Genomic DNA, 20,436 nt, shown 5'->3' with positions numbered 1-20,436 from the left:
TCCGAAGCATATAATGCTGGAACGGTGACCTGTCGTACTGCTGCAGTATTCGTGTTCAATGCTATAAAAAGCGTTTAAGGCCCTTTTGTTGTCGCCGCGGTGAGTTGCTCTGCCAAGAATTGTCGCTGTCGGTACTTGTTTTGGCAAAGGGGATGCGACCGTGCGTGCGCTAGCTTTGCATGATTTTGGTATGCGCATGTTTGCGCGTTTTGTTTCTTGTTGGGCACAGATTTGTCCTCGTATATGCCTCGTTCTACGCGTTTCTGCCCATGCTTGTTCACACCACCGCGCACGTTTCAAGGACCGGCACTTTGGCTGTGCGTAAAATGTATGATTGTCTTTCAAGATAGCGTTAGCACTTTGAGGGGGATTGAAACACTTTTTATTCGCCGCGGTTTTTGCTTGGCCCTAGACTGTTGAACCTTAGGTCGTGGGGTCGATCCTGATGGCAGTAGCCGCATTTCGATTTAGGTGAAATGAAAAAAAGAATGCCCCTGTGCTGTGCGATGTCAGCTCACGTTAAGAAATTCTAGGTGGTCTAAATTGATCCGAAACCCTCCAATACGATCAGTGCCCATTTTCCGCATCTGAATTCAAACCCCACTATAAAGAAAGCACTGTCTCAGGTTGCAGTTACCAACGAAAGTTAATTTCCGGCCGTCAGGATCTAATTTTTAAATGAGTATGTGAAGATTTTTTTTTTTACGATACCGATAGCGTTTCTGGCTACCCAGAGTATAGGATCTCGCATTTCGATCACTCTGCTGTTTGAAAATTGGTTTCTGAGGAAAACAAGTGACGCAATAATTGTCTCAGTTATTACGATGTTTATCTACGCTTTCGAACGCAGATTTGTTTTGCTCATAGCAAGATTCCTTTACTAGTGCTAGGGGAACTGATGCATTTTAAACTGGGTAGTTTTCCTTTGTATTGAGGCGTATACTTGGGCAAGTATATTTTTCCTGATCTTTTTACATTCATGTGATATTCACTGTTGGACCGAGTTCGCATGCTTGTTTTTGTACTCCTGTCATAGTGATAATGGGAAATTGGTATCCGCAGGTGGCACATCTGTCTTCCAGTCCGAGTCAATGGCATGGATTTTGTGGCCACCAGATGAAGTCAAAAGCTGTGTAGTAAGTTGTTACTGCATTGTGCTTTGTTCTTGTGGTTGCCATGAAATGTTCTCTTACTTTCATTGCTCTTTTCCTTAATGCTACTGCTTGGAGCAGTTTGGATAGCTCTGGCCTGATATGTTTACATGTTTATATGAGTAATATTAGTTGGCTGTCAGAATGGGCCGGTTACAGGCCATTTGAAGTTTTACATTCAATATTGCTCGTCTTTTAACCGTTGCATTCTATGCATGAAGTGCGAAATGTCTGCTTGTTTTTGGCTGCATTATGTGATACTATTTGACTACGAATATTAACATTATGATGCATGTGTGTTAACTTAAATATGTGTTTTTATGCCACTCATCGCAGGTCACAGATGTAAAAGAAAAAGTGCACACATGAGAACTGGTTTCATTACTGCTGCCTTGTTTTTGCTAAGCATGGAGAGCTGAGCTAATTGGTTCTGGGTAGCATTATGAGACATTCCAGTGTACAAAAACACATGAACGAAGAGAGTAGACTCCATAGACCCCATACTTCAACTGAGGTTGATTCCACAACATGAGCTTTTTACATGCAAAGTGGTACTAGTGACCCCTGTGGCTGAAAAGTGTTTCCTCGACCAGGTAACAATTATTCAAGGTTGCAAAAACAAAAACATAGGCGTAAGGTTAGCTTGTCACTCAAGTTGAATGCATTGGCGTGACTAAACATTGCCTACCTGGCTGACCCAACACACATTTGCGTTGAGATAATCTATTTCTTTTTCTGCCTGCCTGCTCCAGTCGCCTTACTTCGGCATTGACGCTGTCACGACTCTGTGACAGCATCAATGCGCAAGTAAGGAGACTGGAGCAGGCAGTTTTCACAGGAGAAATTGTAGCCTTAGTGGTAGAAAGCCAGGTTCGAGAGATGAAGTGTGCTGGGCAGCGCAAGCCGGAAGACAACGCACATTCGGAACAGTGACCTGTCATTGTGCCCTATTGCCATCAGGTGTCACACCGCCTCAAGAAGGCTAGTGACAAACACGATGTACATGTCGTATTTTCAGCTTGGGAAAGCTGGGATGCAAGGGCCACCTGATAAATGACGTTACGAAAAAGCCTGCCTACAAAACTAAGCACACCAAACCCCTCGTTAAACATGAGGTTGACATGGTGTACAGCATCCTCCTTGCCTGTGGCAAACATTACATTAGACAGACGAGGCTTGCATCAATGAACGCTTGCTTGAACATTGCAGGACAGCTGATTGATTAAGTGGCAGAGGTCATTTAGCTGAGCACATTCGCCTTTGCTCGCACAAGCGAGCATGCAAGGCGTTTTTGAAAGAAACACATGTCTTGTGCAAGTTTAGCACTTGAAAGGGCTGGGAAATTTTTTAAGCCTTTTGTATCTCTGCTGAAAAAGAGAATTACGTCAGCAGCCCTTCTGCAGCGCTCCAGAAAAAGAAATAGGTTATCTGGAGGCAAATATGTTTGTTGGGTCAGCCAGGTAGGTGATGCATAGGCGTGCCGATGTGTTTAATGTGAGTGGCAAGATACCTTTACCCCTATGTTTTTTTGTGTTTTGGTTTTTGCCGTCCTGAATAATTGTTATCTGGTGGCGGAAATACTTTTCAGCTCCAGGGATCACTAGTAGTACCCCTTTGCACAGAAAAAGCCTGTGTTGTGGAATAAACCTCAGTTGAAATATGGTGTCCATGGAGTCTACTCTCTTCATCCGTGTGATTTTGTGTGCCGGAATGATGTCTCGTAATTCTCCCTTGTTTTCAGTGAATAAGGAGGGCTTCTGGTGTCTCTTTTTTTGTATGTGATGGTTATAACAAAGTGGCTACCCATAAACTGTCATTTTGGGCTTAATTGAAGGATCCTTGGGAATTTGTTTGACAGCATATTCCATGGGCACTTTCTTGAGAAAAATCAGTTATTTGTTACCCATTTCACTGCATTAACCATTGCTTCTCATCATGTCTCGAAAGTCATTGATAAGCACAAGCTTTCGAGTACCTGAGGGCTGTGTGAGAAGCCTTCTGACATACTTTAAACTACTGAGGATATCTGAAGACAGATTTTACCAATAATTGTTAGCCAATCCAAACCTCTTGGTTCTATCCCTGACAACCTGAAGCTGACCTGTCAATAATTAAGGCTGGAAACCGTTCTGATCCCCAAACTGTTCTCCTATTTTATTGATGTGCATTTTGCATGAACTGTTAGAGCACGAAATGAGTCCGCATATTACTTGCCACCATAATTCAAACTAATATTTCTATACCAGTCATCACGGCTCCCATTCTCTTTACTAATGTGCAATCCAACTTTTTGAATTCACAATAGATTTTCACCCAAATTTAGATTCTTTATTTTAGGCAAGTGTCATCGACATGAATTTCTCCAAAGCTTTTCATGTTTGTCATTATAACCTTTTAGCTACACTCTCATGCTTGAGCCTTCATTCTTTGATATTAGTGTAGATTCATTGCTTCCTGTTCTACGGCTGGCCTTAAAAAACTATTGTACTTCTTCTCTTATGAAGCCTAGCATATCAATATGCAAAATCATAAGGCGTCCCTCATCCTGAGTCACTTTGGGATGTTAAACCCCCATAAACCAAACCAAGCACATTACTAAAGTACATTAATATTAGCCATTCAATAACAGTCTTTGTCTTTATGTCCCAACCTTGTCTTTATGACTGCATTATTCAGAAGGATGCCCCAACTATCTCAGCTACTCTGACTGTATTGACTTTTGCAAGACGGATGAATGGTCTTGTTTGTAATTCATCGTGTCAAAACAGCGCAAAGAAGAGAAAGATGAGGAAGGAATGCGACGGTGCGAGTGCTGACTTTCAAGAAGGTTTATTGGAAAGCACATCAAAATATATACACTGTGGCCTAAAAAAAGAATGAAGAAAGGGCGCCTTGTAACATTCACTTTGGATCTGTCAAAAACAAAACGAAAGTTGAATATGAAGCATTTAAGAGCATGAACTCTTTCTTAGGGAGCGATAAAGAAGGTGTGTTAACACATTGATTGCGTTTTTTCTACAATTTCAGTGGCCTCGATCATCTCATGCACAAACTTTTCTGTGTCTGTCTAGCACAATGCAGCACAAGAAATTACGCCTCACAGCATAAAGGATGCGGCAAACGACCGCAGTCGCGACAATGAAACATCAGATTCCCCCTGCTAGCTTTGTTCAGATCGTAACGATGGTCTTTTGACCTCTCATTGGCACCTCTGCTAGTTTCTTGCTGAAGTTGATACATTAGCCGGATGGTTCAACTTTAGATTATTACATAGTTTCTTGGCTCTGGACATTGCTATTAACAAATCAGCTGTTGTGTGACACTTGAACTCAGAATTAACTGCCTCCGTTGCCTTGGACAGAAAGACGCCTTTAGACATGACCACAAAACCACCTTCTTTATCAGCAGTTGAATGCGATAGGGCCCACCGTCTTAAACCCGTTACAGTTCAGCCTGCGGGCAAGTTCCTGGCATGGTTCAAACCACGACAGCCCATCAACCAACGCCCCCTGAAACACACCTGTCACGCTCAGGTCCAGGCACAGGAAGGCAAGACGTCAAAGTATGGCAAACAGCTCCAGAATAGTCCTCTTCGAAGGAACAATGGCAAATTTTGGCCCGTATATGCTCCAAGCAGCAGACGAGGCAGCAACTCAGTGTCGACATTGTGCACCTTGTTTTCAGACACTCGTGCCTTGGCTTCTCTGTTCCGGGCTAGTGAGCGCAAAGTGGCTGCAAAGTGGCATTCCAGATGGCTTTCACCTGGTCAACGGTGCGTGACACCGTCAACCAGCCACTCCCTGGCTTGTTTTCAGGCACAAGAGTTTGACAAGGTGCACACCTTCAGCTTGGAGTCGCTGCCTCGTCTGGTCCTTGAAGTGCTTATGGACCAAAATTTTCCGTTCCTCCGAAGAGAACTATTGTGGAGATGCTTGCCATGGTTTGACGAGTTGCCTTTTCCACGCACAGACCTGAGTGTGACAGGTGTGTTTCGGGATGTTTTGATGCAGTGTCACGGTTTGAACCCTCTTTAGGAACTTGCCCACAGGCCGAACTGTGTCGTATTTAAGAGGGTGGGCCCTCTTGCTTTCAGCTGCTGATAAACGGTGGTTTTGTGGTCGTATCGAAAGGCGCCTTTCAGTCCAAGGCCACAGATGCAGTGTATTCTGAATTTGAGTGCCACTTACTATCTGATTTGTTAAAAGCAAAGTCCAGTGCCAAGAAACATTAACAATCTAGAGTTTAACCATCAGGCTAGTGCCATCAACTTCAGTAAGAAAAATTGTCCAGCTATCTTCTTTACCGCAAAGACCCATAAAGGTGACTGCTCCTTGAGGGTTGTAGTTTAAGAGAATGGAACCTGTCAGAAACAAATCGCCTTCTCTTTGCGACATAAAATTAAGTTGCTGAGCATTGATGACTCCTCTCTTGTAAGATCTGCAGAGAAAGTAACGCACTTTCTACACAATAACTCTCGCACCAGTTTCATGGGGTGCTATGTTGACATCAAGGATTTATATTACGCCATCCCTCAATCAGTATCAATAATGTGTTGAAGAATTCATTAACCTAAATGGAGCAGTGGCATTCCAAACGTCTCAGGCGTTTTGGTGAATAATTTTGTCGCACTTTTAAGCTCATACCTTCAGTCCACCTTTATTACATTTCAGAATAGCTTGTTTTTGCAAAAAAACTATTAGCGCCGCTGTTACGTGGCTTATTGCAGGATCTCCAATCCTGACGAAGCATTGTCTAAGGTGAGAGAGGAGTTCAGTCAAAGCCTCAGTCCACTTTGAATCACCACTGAAATTATAGAGGATAATATGTCATCACATTTATTGGATCTCAATCTTGGGTGGTTACACTTGTTGGGCTTACGAGCCAAGGGAAAACAAGCTACTTTTACCATTTTCTTCGGTTCAGTCTAAGCTGGTCAAGAGGTGTCACTAACTTTTGCTTCAAAAATTCCTTAATGAAATCCTGTTTGATTGCCATGACATCCAGTTTTGCGCAGCTCATATGCCGTTTGTCCTTTACTGGATATTCAGAACCTTTGTCAGTGTCTTTAGCCGATTGCTTTAAGCAGAAGTTGAAACATTCCTTTTGTGCCCCCGTCGAGACTGTAACTCCCAAAAGGAAGTTTGTACGTACCTTTCCCTACATCCACAATTGGCCGCACCGGTTAAATAGGCAGTCGAGTTGGCGTCGATATTGTTTTTCTAACCCTATGAAGTTTCAGTACCTGTAGTCAACCGAGATTATCCATCAGAGTCTCTTCGTGCACTGCACAGAAGACATAGTGTGTTCGAACGCCTTGAAATGCGGCTATGTTTACATTGGGAAAACAGGCAAGTGTGTCACTGAGAGGTTTAAAAGACCACCACGACGATGTGAACAAAGCTTGCGGGAGAACTTTGATGATTCACTGTCGCAATTGCAATTGTTTGCCAGATCCTAAACGCTGTGAACCGGAATTCATATTCTGCATTTTGCCTGACAGACACAGAAAAGTTTGTGCGTGAGATAATCGAGGCCACTGAAATTTAAAAAAAAACCGCAATCACTGTGTTAGCACACCTTCTTTATCGCTTCCTAAGGAAGAGTTCATGCTCTTAAATGCTTCTTTGTCAGTTTTTGTTTTGTTTTACACTCATGCAATGTGGTTGACACAAGGTGCCCTTTGTTCGTTGTTTCTTTAGGCCACAGTGTATATATTTTGACGTGGTTTCCAATACACATTGGCGATAGTCAGCACTCATGCCATCATATTTATTCCTTCGTTGTCCTTGTCTTGTCTGCATTGTTTTGTCACAACGTATTGACCTTTCCCACCTCTAGGGTTAATGGTATGGAGAAACCTTAACCAGATGCAGCCCTACATACTTGGAGCATGTCACGATACATGCTGCTTGCACCACAAGGGCACTCGGGTTTATCAGGAGATGTCATGATCTGTGTGCTCTTGCCATGCTGCGCAGTTTATGCATAAAAATTTTATTGATTCCAAACTGAAGTATTCCCTAGCTCTTTCAATTTTGCACCAAACTGTTTGATGCTACGCCACCAACTCCCTTTAATCCAACAGCGACACTTGGTACAGCATATGTGTAATCAGTCATCTCATTTGACCACCAGACATCACTGCATAAAAGGGGAAATCGCTCGTTTAGGTGTGTTCCATATACTCTACAATACTTTTCCACAACTTAATGTTAAATGTTGCTGCTCCGCTTCAGACCAGGATGCCATCACAACTAAATCAAGAAATTTTTCCTGTTCCCATTGAAGAATAAATCAAGTCAAAGTTTATTTCCCATCTAGCACTACAGATGGAGGAATCGTAGAAAAAAGCTGCCCTTGGGCAGCTTGACGAGTCTACAATCCTAATTATTGACAGGGAGGCAACACAAGAGTTCATACAATTTTAAAAACAAGCACATCAAGGAAGCACCGCAGAATACACGAAACAGCAATATGTATACATAATGAAACTTAAACAATGTTATGCAAAAACAAATTATGTAGTTCATGACGTGAAAAAGAAAACAAATCGAGGTCAATGTGGATATACCTATTTAGAAGAGATGGAAGTGTGTACTGAAGGCATTCCCTACCAAGATTTAGTCGAGGTGTTGGCACTGTCCATTCTTCGCCACGTCTTGTTGGATAGACTGATTCTTTTTTCCTTAGTTCTGCAAAATTTTTAAGATTTGTTACATTCTTCTTGATTTCTGTTTTAAAAGTAACACTGAGGCGATATTTATAAAGATTATGTGCTTTAATAACTCTGGAATGACAAAAGAAAGCTGCACTGGGATGTCGGAACGGTAAATTATATGCATTTCGGAGATATCTTTTTTGCATTAAATGAATACGTTCAAGGTTAGTGAATGTTGTAGTGCCCCACACCAACTGGCAATAGTTTAAATGCGAGTTGAATATTGAATTATATACCAGCATCTTAGTTTTTGTGGGAAGTATGTATTTTAGACGGCCTATAACACCAGTGATTTGAGCTATTTTTTTCAAGATATAATTGACATGATAATCCCATGACATACTGGCAGAAAATATGACCCCAAGGCATTTAAACTGCTCAACAATTTCTACAGCCCGCGAGTTTAATATAATATTATCGTGCAGTGGGATAACTTTATTTTTCGGCCTAAATATGACAGCTTTGGTCTTACTCTCATTTATTTGCATCAGGTTAACTGCAGACCAGACCTCAAGAGCTTTCATTGTGGCATTACATTGTTTGATAAGTTCATGAACATTTTCACCCGAAAAAAATACGCTCGTATTGTCTGCATAGATGAAAAAATTTGTATTATCGCTAATGTTGACAATATCGTTTAGGTAAATATTGAAGAGTAGAGGCCCTAGCGTACTGCCTTGGGGGACACCGTAGAAGTGCGGCTTTGGTTCAGACTGTATACCATTTATCTACACCACTTGCTGTCTAAACGACAAATAAGAACTTAACAATGAGAGCACTTTTCCTCGGATACCATAGTAGTGTAATTTATTTAGTAAGATTTTATGATTTACCAGGTCAAAAGCCTTTGAGAAGTCCACAAATACACCAATGACAATAGATTTGTTTTCAAGTTGCTTTATTATATATTCCTTTTGTTGGAGTAATGCAAGTTCAGTGGATTTGCTTTTGCAGAAGCCAAACTGAAATGGTGTTAGCAAGTTAAATTTATGGATGAAATTTGACATTCTTAGATGCAGCATTTTCTCAAATGCTTTCGAAAACACTGGCAAAATAGAGATTGGTCTGTAGTTGGCGAGGGCGTTGCGATCTCCTTTTTTGTAAAGAACAACAACTTTTGCTAATTGCATTTTTTCCGTAAAAACTGCAGTTTCTAAACAGATGTTAAAGATGTGAGCAAGTATGGGAGCAATTATGTCAACTACATGCTTGACTGGCCGTATTTGGATATCATCAATGTCACAGCTACTGCTATTGTTAAGATTTGTTATCACCGACACTACTTCGTCTACCGTGACTGGGTGCCGAAAAATTGTTTCATCATTCTGAATTCGAACATATTTGCAAGCGTCAGATCCGGCAGCACGTGTTATAGCACGGGTAGCCAAGCTCGTTAAAAAAGTATTGAATACATTAGCCAGTTCGACGCCAGAAACTTCCTTTCCATCAATATTTAATTTTGTTAATGCAGTGCGTGAACTGTCCCGCTGCAGAAGTGTATTTAATCTCGACCATAGTACACCATTTCGAGCATTTTTAACATCTAGAAGTGACACGTGATAGGCTGTTCGTGCAGACCGCAGTTTTTTAGTCAATTTGTTCCTATATTTCTTAAATACCGCAAGGTCCTCAACCTTCCGGCTGCTCAAAAATTTTCTGTACAGCTTGTCTTTCATTTGTATTTCTCCGCGAAGCTCTGGCGTTACCCATGGCTTGCGGATTCTGCGACTTTTCGCACGTGTTACAAGAGGAAAGCAGTCGTGATATATCTGTTTAAAGCAATCGACAAACGTATTATAGGCAACATTTGCATCATGAAGTTCAGCTATCTTACTCCAATATACATTCATGAGCGCATCCCTAAAGGATTTCAATGATGATTCTGTAATAGCTTGGTATGTGATTGATGTGGACTTACTTCCTATTGTACTAGCGTTCTCAATGCAAGCAAACACAGGAAGATGGTCACTAACACAACAAGATAAAACACCAAAAAAAGCATTCAGCTGCATAGAGTTAGTAATAATTAAATCGAGAACAGAATGGCCTTCGCTTGTGTCTCTACCTCACCACATTTTCATTGCATGTGGTCCCTCAAAATTATGGAAATAAGTGATATCGCTTGGAGCATTGACACTGGTTTGTTTTACCTTTTCTTTGCTGCTGTTTTTATTTTTTGCAACTGATGTATCAATGGATTGTATGCCTCTTTTCGTAGTGTATCGTCTGCGACATCTCAGCTGTGCTACTGCAGTCACCCTTCTGATGTTACCTTTATATTGTCCCTCTTATTAATACCCCACTAAAAGCCTTCAGAGGACAAAAAACGATGGCTTTTTTATTTTGCTCATTATGGCACACGTCAGGCTTATGTTTAGGGATATAGGAGAGGCCTTTGTCTTGCAGTGGTGCTAGTTATGCTGCTGATGATGGTACTTAATGACGAGCATATGATATATTGAATAAGAACCTCAAATTATTTTTATTTTTGAGTGCGAATAGCTTCAGTGTTTCTTGATTTAGGCTCACTTTATTCCTGTGGCCACAATACGGAGTTTACTTTTTTAGCACTCTAATACTGGCAAGAATAAAAACTTGTGGATCCTAATTCTTTCATTTCAATCTTTTCTGCAGAGTGCATCGCCCAGTTTTCCCAAGCCCTCATGCACCAGTGGTACATCAACAAGGCTGTTTCATGGGGCCCAGCTGCATTGACAAGTGGCTAAAGAAGAGCAAGAGGAGCATGAACACAAAATAAAACTGGCTGTAGGAGCTTCATCTATTTTGAAATTTGCTGTCTCATTGCGACAGACATAACATTGCCCCATGGCCCCTGCCCCAACATCTCCCAGTCATTCCAACATGCCCAGTCATTCCAACCTGCCCAGGCATTCCAACATGCCCCAGTCATTCCAACATGCCCAGTCATTCCAACATGCCCTGTCATTCCAACATGCCCAGTCATTCCAACGCATTTTCCATTACCATAATCCACCAAGGTTTCCAGTGTTGGTTTCCAATATTTACATCATTGCCTTTTTTTCCAATAGGGACTGTTGGGCAGATTTTCCTGCGGCAAGTAGAGAACGCTTGTAGCAATGTTTTTCAAAATCCTATTAACACGACATTTCCATGTGAAAGAGCAGTTAAAAAAACAACACATACCGTATCTCAAGACACTATACCCCAGAGCCTGGGCGACTAATTTTCTCACAGAAAATGGCATCATAGTTCGCAAATTAAACAACAAGCATGCAACACTTCTGAGTTTCTTACAAATGTGAGCCATCTGAGTATTCCATGCCAAATCACTGTCTATGTATATACCAAGATACTTAACCGACGGGACGCTAATTATAGGTTGACAAGAACACAAAGAGCAGTATGAGGTGTGTAAATATATGGAACCTGCACTTGGTACATCTTTATGCGGGTTACGAAAACAGACTAGTCTGGATTTGGTGTTATTTATTTGTATTAAATTTGAGGCAAACCAATCACTAACTTTAATAGCGTCCTCCTGGAGGTTAGCCAGGGCATATGAAAAATCAGGGTTGCTTGAGACTAGTAAAGTGTCATCGACGTAAAGGAATATACAGTAGTAAGGTGGAAAGTTGGGCGAGTTGAATCTTATTCATGATGAAGTTTAGCGCCAAAAACGAGGACAAAGAAGGAGTGAAGACACAGGAGTAAAGGAATGTGGTGGATGATTTCACATGGTCACATATGTCATTCACATATAAGTTAAACAACAAAGGAGATAAAACGGACCTTTGCCGGACACCACACAGCACTTTTACAGCGTCACTGCAGACAGGCCCAAACATGACTGCTTGAGAACGATTGTGAAGATAGTTTTCAATTAAAGACAAAAAAGGACCCCTAAATCCATACGAGTACAGTTTAGAACACAAAATTTGATGATTTACCGTGTTGAAAGCTTTTTTTACGTCCAAAAAAAGTGCGAATGCTACCTCATTGTTCTCCAGGCTTTGATGCAGCAAATCGGAGAGATTTTCCAATAGCACCTGTGTTCCTGACCCGCTGACAAAACCGTACTGATTCCCACTCATTAGGTCATGTTTAGTAATAAAAGCATTCATTACAGAAAGTACATGTTTTTCCAATATCTGGGATACGCAGGAAAGAATAGATATAGGGCGATAGTCTGCAATATGATTCTTCTTCCCACTTTTGTACAGAGGAACAACGCGAGCGCTCTTCAGTGATTCTGGCCATGTACCACTCTTAATTATGCCGTTTAAGATAAGCAGCAAAACATTTTTCAGAGCTGTAATGTTTCTTATCAGATCACCTATGAAAATGTTGTCAAGTCCGGCAGATTTGTTACGTTTCAGACCAGACAAAATGCTGAAAAGATCAGATTCTGTCATAAGAGGAAGGAAAGCCGATGGCGATACGCTTTTTGTCATTTTCGTCGAGCTCACAGTTTGGACTGCGACCCGTTGCTCAGCGGAAAAAACGTTATTAAACTCATTCGCCAAAATATGCGACACAACACCGAAATTGTGCTCCACTGATTCTTGAATGGAAAAGCGTTGGTTACCACGTAACTCATTAATCAGAGACCAGGTGCTCCTGACATCGCGACGAGTGCTGCGAAACTGCTGTGCAAAGAATTTTCTCTTTGATAAGCGAATAAGTGCAGTTACCTTGTTTCTGATGCAACGATAGGTTGGTGCAACCAAAGGGAATGGAAAATAAATAGCCCCTGCATGTATAACTTGTGTGCAAGAGGGTTGTTCGAATTACAAAATAAATTAGGAAGCCATAGGGCTATTTTAAGTTTTGCCGTCCGAAGGTGGAAAAATAAAATACAAAAGAGGGAGTGGAAGCTACTATAGCGACCAACAGCCGGGGGAGCGGTCCCGCGAAGACCCCTGACTTCCCGTGGGAAGTAGCGGTAAGGATGGGCTATATGTTTTCAATCATGTTTTCCATGATTTCAACGTGTCTGTCGCACCAGGACTTTCAGATCATCAACTTGTTAGTGTTTTCATTCCCATTAAACTGCTTGCGAACACAAAAACATGTAAAGCACATCGTATCATGGACTTCACACGTGCCGATGACGCCTCAGTCATTGAGCATCTTGAAACATGCATTGTCGAATTTGATGGAACCGACGCTTGCGCACTCTGGAATCAGTTTAAGAAAATGTGTCACTATTGCCGTAAAAATTTCATAGCATTAAAATACAAAAACATTCGCAAGCAGACGCCTTGGATGACACGCAGTATACTTCATCTCAGACGCCGAATCAAAAGGCTAAAAAAGCATCGCGCACAGCAGAGCACAATCAACCATTCAAGAGAAAGCCTCGCCCTTGCTGTACGCCGTTCAATAGATTATTATTTCAAAACAACTCTGCCGAACTTCATAAAAAACGACCCGGGTACATTCTGGTGCTACATTAGCAATAAAAAAGCCCCTATATCAGAAATGACTATCAACGGTACAACGGTTACCAATAAGCCTGTAATTGCTCACCATTTTAAAAATTACTTTCACAACGTATTTTCTCAACCAAAACCATACGATGCACCAAGCACAACTTCAGCACATCCATCTGAACTTAACTTCATCTCGTATTATGGTGTCGTTTCAATGTTACTAAACCTGAAAACTAAATCATCCTCAGGCCCCGACGATATTCCTAACGGTTTTCTTCGGAGGTATGCTGAATCTCTGGCGAGGTCTTTGGTTATTATATTTCGGCGTCATTGTTAACCGGGTGTGTACCTGAGGACTGGAAGATAGCCCGAGTCGTACCTGTATTTAAAAAAGGCGACAGCCTTCAGGTGACCAATTATCGACCTATATCCTTAACGTCATCTTGCTGCAAATTAATGGAACATATTGTCGCAACTAGCATTAATGAATTCTTAGATCGCAACAACATTCTGACAGATTACCAGAATGTTTTTCGCAAACGGTTTTCCACAGTAACTCAACTACTTTCAGTTATCCATTCATTTGCGGCATCACTTGACAATAACAGCCAGATTGGCGCGATCTTTCTAGATTTCAGTAAAGCGTTTGACAAAGTTCCACACCACAGCCTAATTATAAAACTAAACATGTTTCAATCGGTCGGCACCAGTCTTGCTGTCTCCCAGTCACATCAGGTGTGCCACAGGGAAGCGTACTGGGGCCACTACTCTTTCTAATATACATTAACGACATCATCGGTGAAGTTTTCCCTGGCGTACATATTCGATTATATGCTGATGACTGTGTCTTATTTCGCGATGTTAGCAATGAAAACAATCAGAATGACCTACAAAATAGGCTTACTAATATTATACAGTGCTGCAAGCTCTGGGACATGGCACTGAACGCAGATAAAAGCGTTTCTCTTCCCATAACTAACAAGATAAACGCTCAACAATATGTATATAAATTAGAATCATCACCATTTCAACAAGTAGCGTCCTTAAAGTACTTGGGTGTAACATTTACTAATAACCTTTCTTGGAACTCTCACATAGATAACATCTGTTCACTCGCATTCCGTAAGCTCTGTTATATAAGGCATAAACTTCGAAACGCCCCCGCTAACGTTAAGCTCTTAGGCTATAATACTCTAATTAGACCCAAGCTTGAATATGCTTGCATAATTTGGGACCCGTATACTAAGTCTAGCATAAGAAAGCTCGAGAACGTTCAAAGGAAAGCAATTAGATTCATATATTTAAAATATCTACCCACTGACTCCCCCTCCGACTTGATGCATGCTAACGGTATTGAAGAACTACAGGTAAGAAGACGAAATTTTCGTTTAAATTTTCTTTCATTACTTCTTAACAATAAACTCAGACTTGACCCTTCTGCTTATTTTTCCCCAATGCCAACACGGAATACACAAAGCTCTTTTAAAACCACATTTTTCCCGGACTAACTCGTTCAAGTTTTCCTTTTTCCCACGCACCATATCCGACTGGAACTCATTAACCGAACCTTATCAACCCTGAAAATCAGACGCGTTCCTCAGCCATCTTTGATATTGCGTATTATGTATTTTTTCTGCTTTGTCTTGCATTGCTCTATTGTTGTATTTTTGTAGCTGTAATTTTGCTTTTTGTGCACCTGCCCTTCCTGCTTGGACCTAACCATGGTCTGCAGTATGTACATAAATAAAAAAATAAAAAATAAATAAATATGGAGGGGATGCAAGGTTGTAAGGTAACGGGGGAATGGTAATTTGGTCGGGAATAGGGACACAGATCTTTGATTTGATCCTTTAAAGTGTTCTCACTCCATTACTGGCCTGCCTGGCCAGGACAGAGAGGGCGTCAAGATTGCCCAATGGTGCGGCCCCACTCACGGGATACCCGACCACCCACAAACGCAACAAGCTCCGACCACCAGAGACCAGATAACCTAACACGAGACCAGCTACCTGGAGCCCATCCACGACTCAAGGGGTGTTTCCAACGTATTAGCGACATGAAGAATAAAACTCGCAGTGCGCAAGCACTAAGGTTCCAGATCCGGGCGCTAAAAGCGTTGCGGCCCCAGTGGTTATAGAGCGCGCCGACGAGACCAGGCATTAGATGAGTGGTAGCTTGTCTGTTGGTGGTGCTGTAGCATTCCGGGAACTAGGCAAGAAAGGCTTAGCAGGGCTAGTTGTCAGACGCAAGCTTACAGCCGAGTTGTCCTTGGTTGCCAAACGATGTGATGCTGTGCTGGCGGAGTGACGCTAGACTGGTGGAATGCAAAACTTAAAACCATTCGTCCTAGAGCCCAGCGGACAAGTGGTAGTCCGACGGTGGATAGTGGAGCTGTGCGAAGATATGGGCATCGAGCTCCTTGCTGACAACGAGGAACCGTCAAATTTAGCATTATGCAGCGTTGACCTACTTGTGCGATCGTGGGTTTAGTGGGTTGTTTGGTTGGCCTCCAATAAAATGGCACATACCCACTACGGGGAGTGGGGTTTTAATGTGTTGCGCCCACTGAGCTTCAACTTTCACAAGCATGGAGAAGCGGTGCCTCAACAGTCCCGTGTGGATATCAGCGGTAGTATATCGGCTCGTGACATGAATGTTGATGATATTTTCTCGTCATGCTTGTACCACATGACCATGTCTAATTACTTTTAATCTTCGATACTAATTGAATGTTCTTCTAGCGCACATTTTTAATCTCTGCATATCTACCCCTGTTTTCCCAACAAAAATGCAAGTCGCCCGTGTGATAGCCTTATATAAGAAAGGTGGTAAAATGATGTATCTAACTACAGACCGGTGTCAATTCTTCCTGCCTTCTCGAAAGGTCTCGAGAAAATCATCCAAGATAGAATATCGCGCTTCTACAGCAAGCATAATATAATAACTACTTCGCAATATGGTTTCAGAAGGGACAGGTCTACAGAGCTGGCGCTGTTGGACCATAAGGAATATATTCTAAAACAGTTTGAAGAGAAATGTATTGTTATGGGTATTTTTGTTGATTTTAGCCAAGCCTTCGATTATATTAGTCATGCTATCCTTTTTGAAAAATTGCATCATTATGGTATACGGGGACATGTTTTGGCTCTGCTCAAAAGTTACCTATCAAATAGATTCCAATATGTCGACATAAATGGTTTCATTTCTCACAGCAAAAAAAAAATAATTTCAGGAGTCCCACAGGGTAGCATTTTAGGCCCTGTCCTATATAATTTGTACATTAATGATATTGTACACATCTGCTGGGATACCATGCTCGTTATATATGCCGGCGATACGAGTGCTTTGGTGCTATCATGTTCTGAAGCTGAATGAATTACTAAAGCAAACAATTTTCTGCGCAAATTGGACTCGTGGACTTCCCGCAATCATTTAAAACTTAACGCAAACAAAACAAAGGTGGTAATTTTTCGACCAAAAAGTAAACAAATTTCGTCACAAGGGACCGTAATGTTTAGATCCGCAGCCATTGATATGGTAGATACTGTCAAGGTGTTAGGGGTATATTTTAATTCAACTTTACAATGAAATGATCATGTAAATAGTATAATCAGCAAACTGAGCTGCATAACTGGAATTTTAAATCGCAACCGCTATACTCTTCCAAAAAAAGTTAAACTAATGGTCTCTAACGCTCTCTTTGTCTCCCACCTAAACTACTCTCATTTAGTCTGGGGAACAAAAACAAAAACTAATCTGTTGAAGCTTGAAAGGCTGCAGAAAAAAATTGTACGAATAATTGAAAACGTTGAATACACAGCACCTTCTTCACATATCTTTGCTTCGCTTAATTTATTAAAAGTAAGAAATATATACGAATACAAATTATGCAGGCAGTACCGTTTAAGAGTCCAACGAAAGAGTACAGTTTTTACTGAAATGGCAGAATTAAGACCCAATTATCCCACCTACAGCACCAGAACTCCAGAACGATGGAAAATTCCAAAATGGCGTGCCGCCTATGGACAACAACAAACACTCCGGTATAATCTTCCGCGATTATTGAATGCTGCAGAAAAAAATGGCTGAGGCTTAGCTTAGGTTAAGCCTAGTCAGATGCGAAGCATATTGTCGCCGAGTTGCATATCGAGCACGCCGCTTGGCTAGACGTTCTTCACGCTCTTCATCAGTCTCTGTAGCACGCCGCAACTTTTGCTTCTCATTCCAACGAGCAGCCCTGTCTCCAGGAGGCATCTCTATCCCGTGTACGCCTAGCAGAGACAGGCGCACCCCTTTGTATACCACCGCTCCAGCATCACGTGTTCACTACAGCGCACCTAACGGCAGAAGCAGGAATCACATTGGTCGCGACGCCTCGCGCGACGGCGTGAGCTGGGGCCCCGTTTCTCCTGTCTTACGTCACGCATCACGTGGTCCTCCTTGGTCGCGACGCCTCGCGCGACGGCGCAAGCTGGGCCCCCGTGTCTCATCTGCTGTGACGTCACGCACCACGTGGTCATTCTTGGTCACGACGCCTCGCGCGACGGCGCGAGTTGGGCCCCCGTTTTTCATCTGCTGTGACGTCACGCATCACGTGGTATGACATGGAGGTCACGAAAGGTCAATGGTAACGACACCGCCGCGCTCGAGGAGCTGGGTTGGGCTATTTTAGTGTGCTTCGCATAAAAGAAGCCGCTGATGTATCCAATATGTCTCTTCCAAATATGTACAAATATTTTGCTACTCATACTTTTTTTTTCTTGTGAATGAACGCACAGGTCTATCCTTATGTTCAATTACATTGCATTGTTTACGTTTAAAAAAAAGGGAAAGAAAAGAAAAAAAAAATGTTTTCCCAGGCGTCCAAAATCAGTGCTTTTTGAAACTCTTATTTAGGCTTATTTTATTTTGTGATGCGATATAGTGCTGTTTTTTGTTTTGTTTTTTCCCCTTTTTTTCTCTTTGCAACAAAAATGCGACTGTTTATTGCCCCACTCTGCTGCTGTATACACTGTAAGGGGGCGGAGGAGTTTTCAAGCCGCAAATGTACGGCTTTTCCCTCCGCCTCCTTCCACTTCCTTGTGGAGAATAAAACTTGTATGTATGTATGTATGTTTGGTTTGGTTTTATGGGGTTTAACGTCCCGAAGCGACTAAGGCTATGAGAGACGCCGTAGTGGAGGGCTCCGGAAATTTCGACCACCTGTGGTTCTTTAACGTGCACTGACATCGCACAGTACACGGGCCTCTAGAATTTCTCCTCCAAAGAAATTCCAGCTGCCGCGGGCGGGATCGAACCCGCGTCTTTCGGGACAGCAGCCGAGCACCATAACCGCTGAGCCACCGCGGCGGCTGCATGTATGTATGTATGTATGTATGTATGTATGTATGTATGTATGTATGTATGTATGTATGTATGTATGTATGTATGTATGCATGCATGTATGTATGTATGTATGTATGTATGTATGCATACATGTATGTATGTATGTATGTATGTATGTATGTATGTATGTATGTATGTATGTATGTATGTATGTATGTATGTATGTATGTATGCATGCATGTAAGCACGTATGCATGTATGCATGTATGTATGTATGTATGTATGTATGTATGTATGTATGTATGTATGTATGTATGTATGTATGTATGTATGTATGTATGCATGTATGTATGTATGTATGTATGTATGTATGTATGTATGTATGTATGTATGTATGTATGTATGTATGTATGTGTGCGTATGTATGTGTTTTTGTAGCAGCACTGTTATTTGACACCAGGATAAGGTCTGCGGTCGGGGTACTCATTATTATGCAGGACTGGAGAAAACTGGATTGCAAAGGCCACCAAAAATTTGGAGCGTACAAAAAACTCCAGCCTTGGTGAGGGAGAGAATACATATTCTTTTACTCGGCCACCGCTCGAGTCCCAACTCACCGAATTTGACACTGTCGATTTGTCCGGCCCATCCAAGCTGCTTATCGTAGCAGGTTGCAGGGAATTCACTGATAAGTCGTTAGAGTTTGCTTACGAGCACCAACCTGAGTATCACAATAACCCAATTATGGCAGCACCTGCCATCAGCAAGCAGTGCAGCATCAGCCAAGTGCTGCACCGCAGCGCCAGGTGTGCTTTGAATACTCTCGAGTATATTCTAATGTGAATAAAGACCAATTCCGCATATTAATCCGTTAACGCTCTCGCTTCATACTCTTAAGATGCAGTTTCAGCGCGATTTCTCCGAACTTTGTCTGAAAGTTGCATGACTTTGAAATCGAAGATAAAATCGAAGTCTTAGCGCACCCATGTCGCATGCGGCGTAACCACGCCAAATCATCCGTTATTCTTTTTCTTTGCGCAGTGTACTTATTTAACACCCCTAAGATGGTCCGAAGCAAGGTGACCCGGCAGGTGCATATGAAAGTTGGAGACGATGGTGAGTTGCGACACCACGGTTTCTCGAGCATCCACAGGAAGATCTCCACAAGGGGATGTTGGTGAGCAGCGCGCTACGACAGCTCGAGCCCCCACTCCTAGCCACGCGTGGCACAGTCGTGCCCGGCGAAAGGCGAATCCTTGTGGCTGAGCCCAAGCTGAGGACTTGGGGCTTTAAGGCTCCTCGGTAGAGGTAACACATCACTTTAGCTTCCGGCTCCTGAAGAGGGAACCTTCGGCTTCACCCGACCGGGGGGAGCCAGCAGTCGCCTTTTCCTGCCCTCCATCTTCCCCCCTTTCGTATCTTTCTCACCAGTGTGCTGTCTCCTCTTCCTACTTTCTTGGTTGTCGCCTTTTTTTCCTGGCGGCAACGGTTAACCTTGCGTGACGAACTACACTGCGTTACGCCATATTGTGTTATAATTTGGGGGGACAGAGGGCGTTGGAAGAGTTTGCTAGTTCTTGCCCAGTCCTCTCGTTGGGCTCCATGGTAGGTGGCTGAATCCATTACCCGAACAGAAAATATATTTTATGGCTCCTCCTTTACCACAAAACGATCATCTTCCTGAAAAAAAGGGCGGATCAAAGTCAGCTGAACTTTTCTGGAAGGCAAAAGCAATATTTCCAAAGTACCATCCGTGTATTTCATAGTCAAGAAACAAAAAAAAATGCAAGAACTATGTCACTTTTCTTAGTCTCGAAATGTACAACTG

Source organism: Amblyomma mixtum, unplaced genomic scaffold (assembly GCF_055824585.1).
Source record: "Amblyomma mixtum isolate Tamu unplaced genomic scaffold, ASM5582458v1 scaffold_13, whole genome shotgun sequence".
NCBI lineage: Eukaryota > Metazoa > Arthropoda > Arachnida > Ixodida > Ixodidae > Amblyomma > Amblyomma mixtum.
This window is presented reverse-complemented; position numbering follows the sequence as displayed.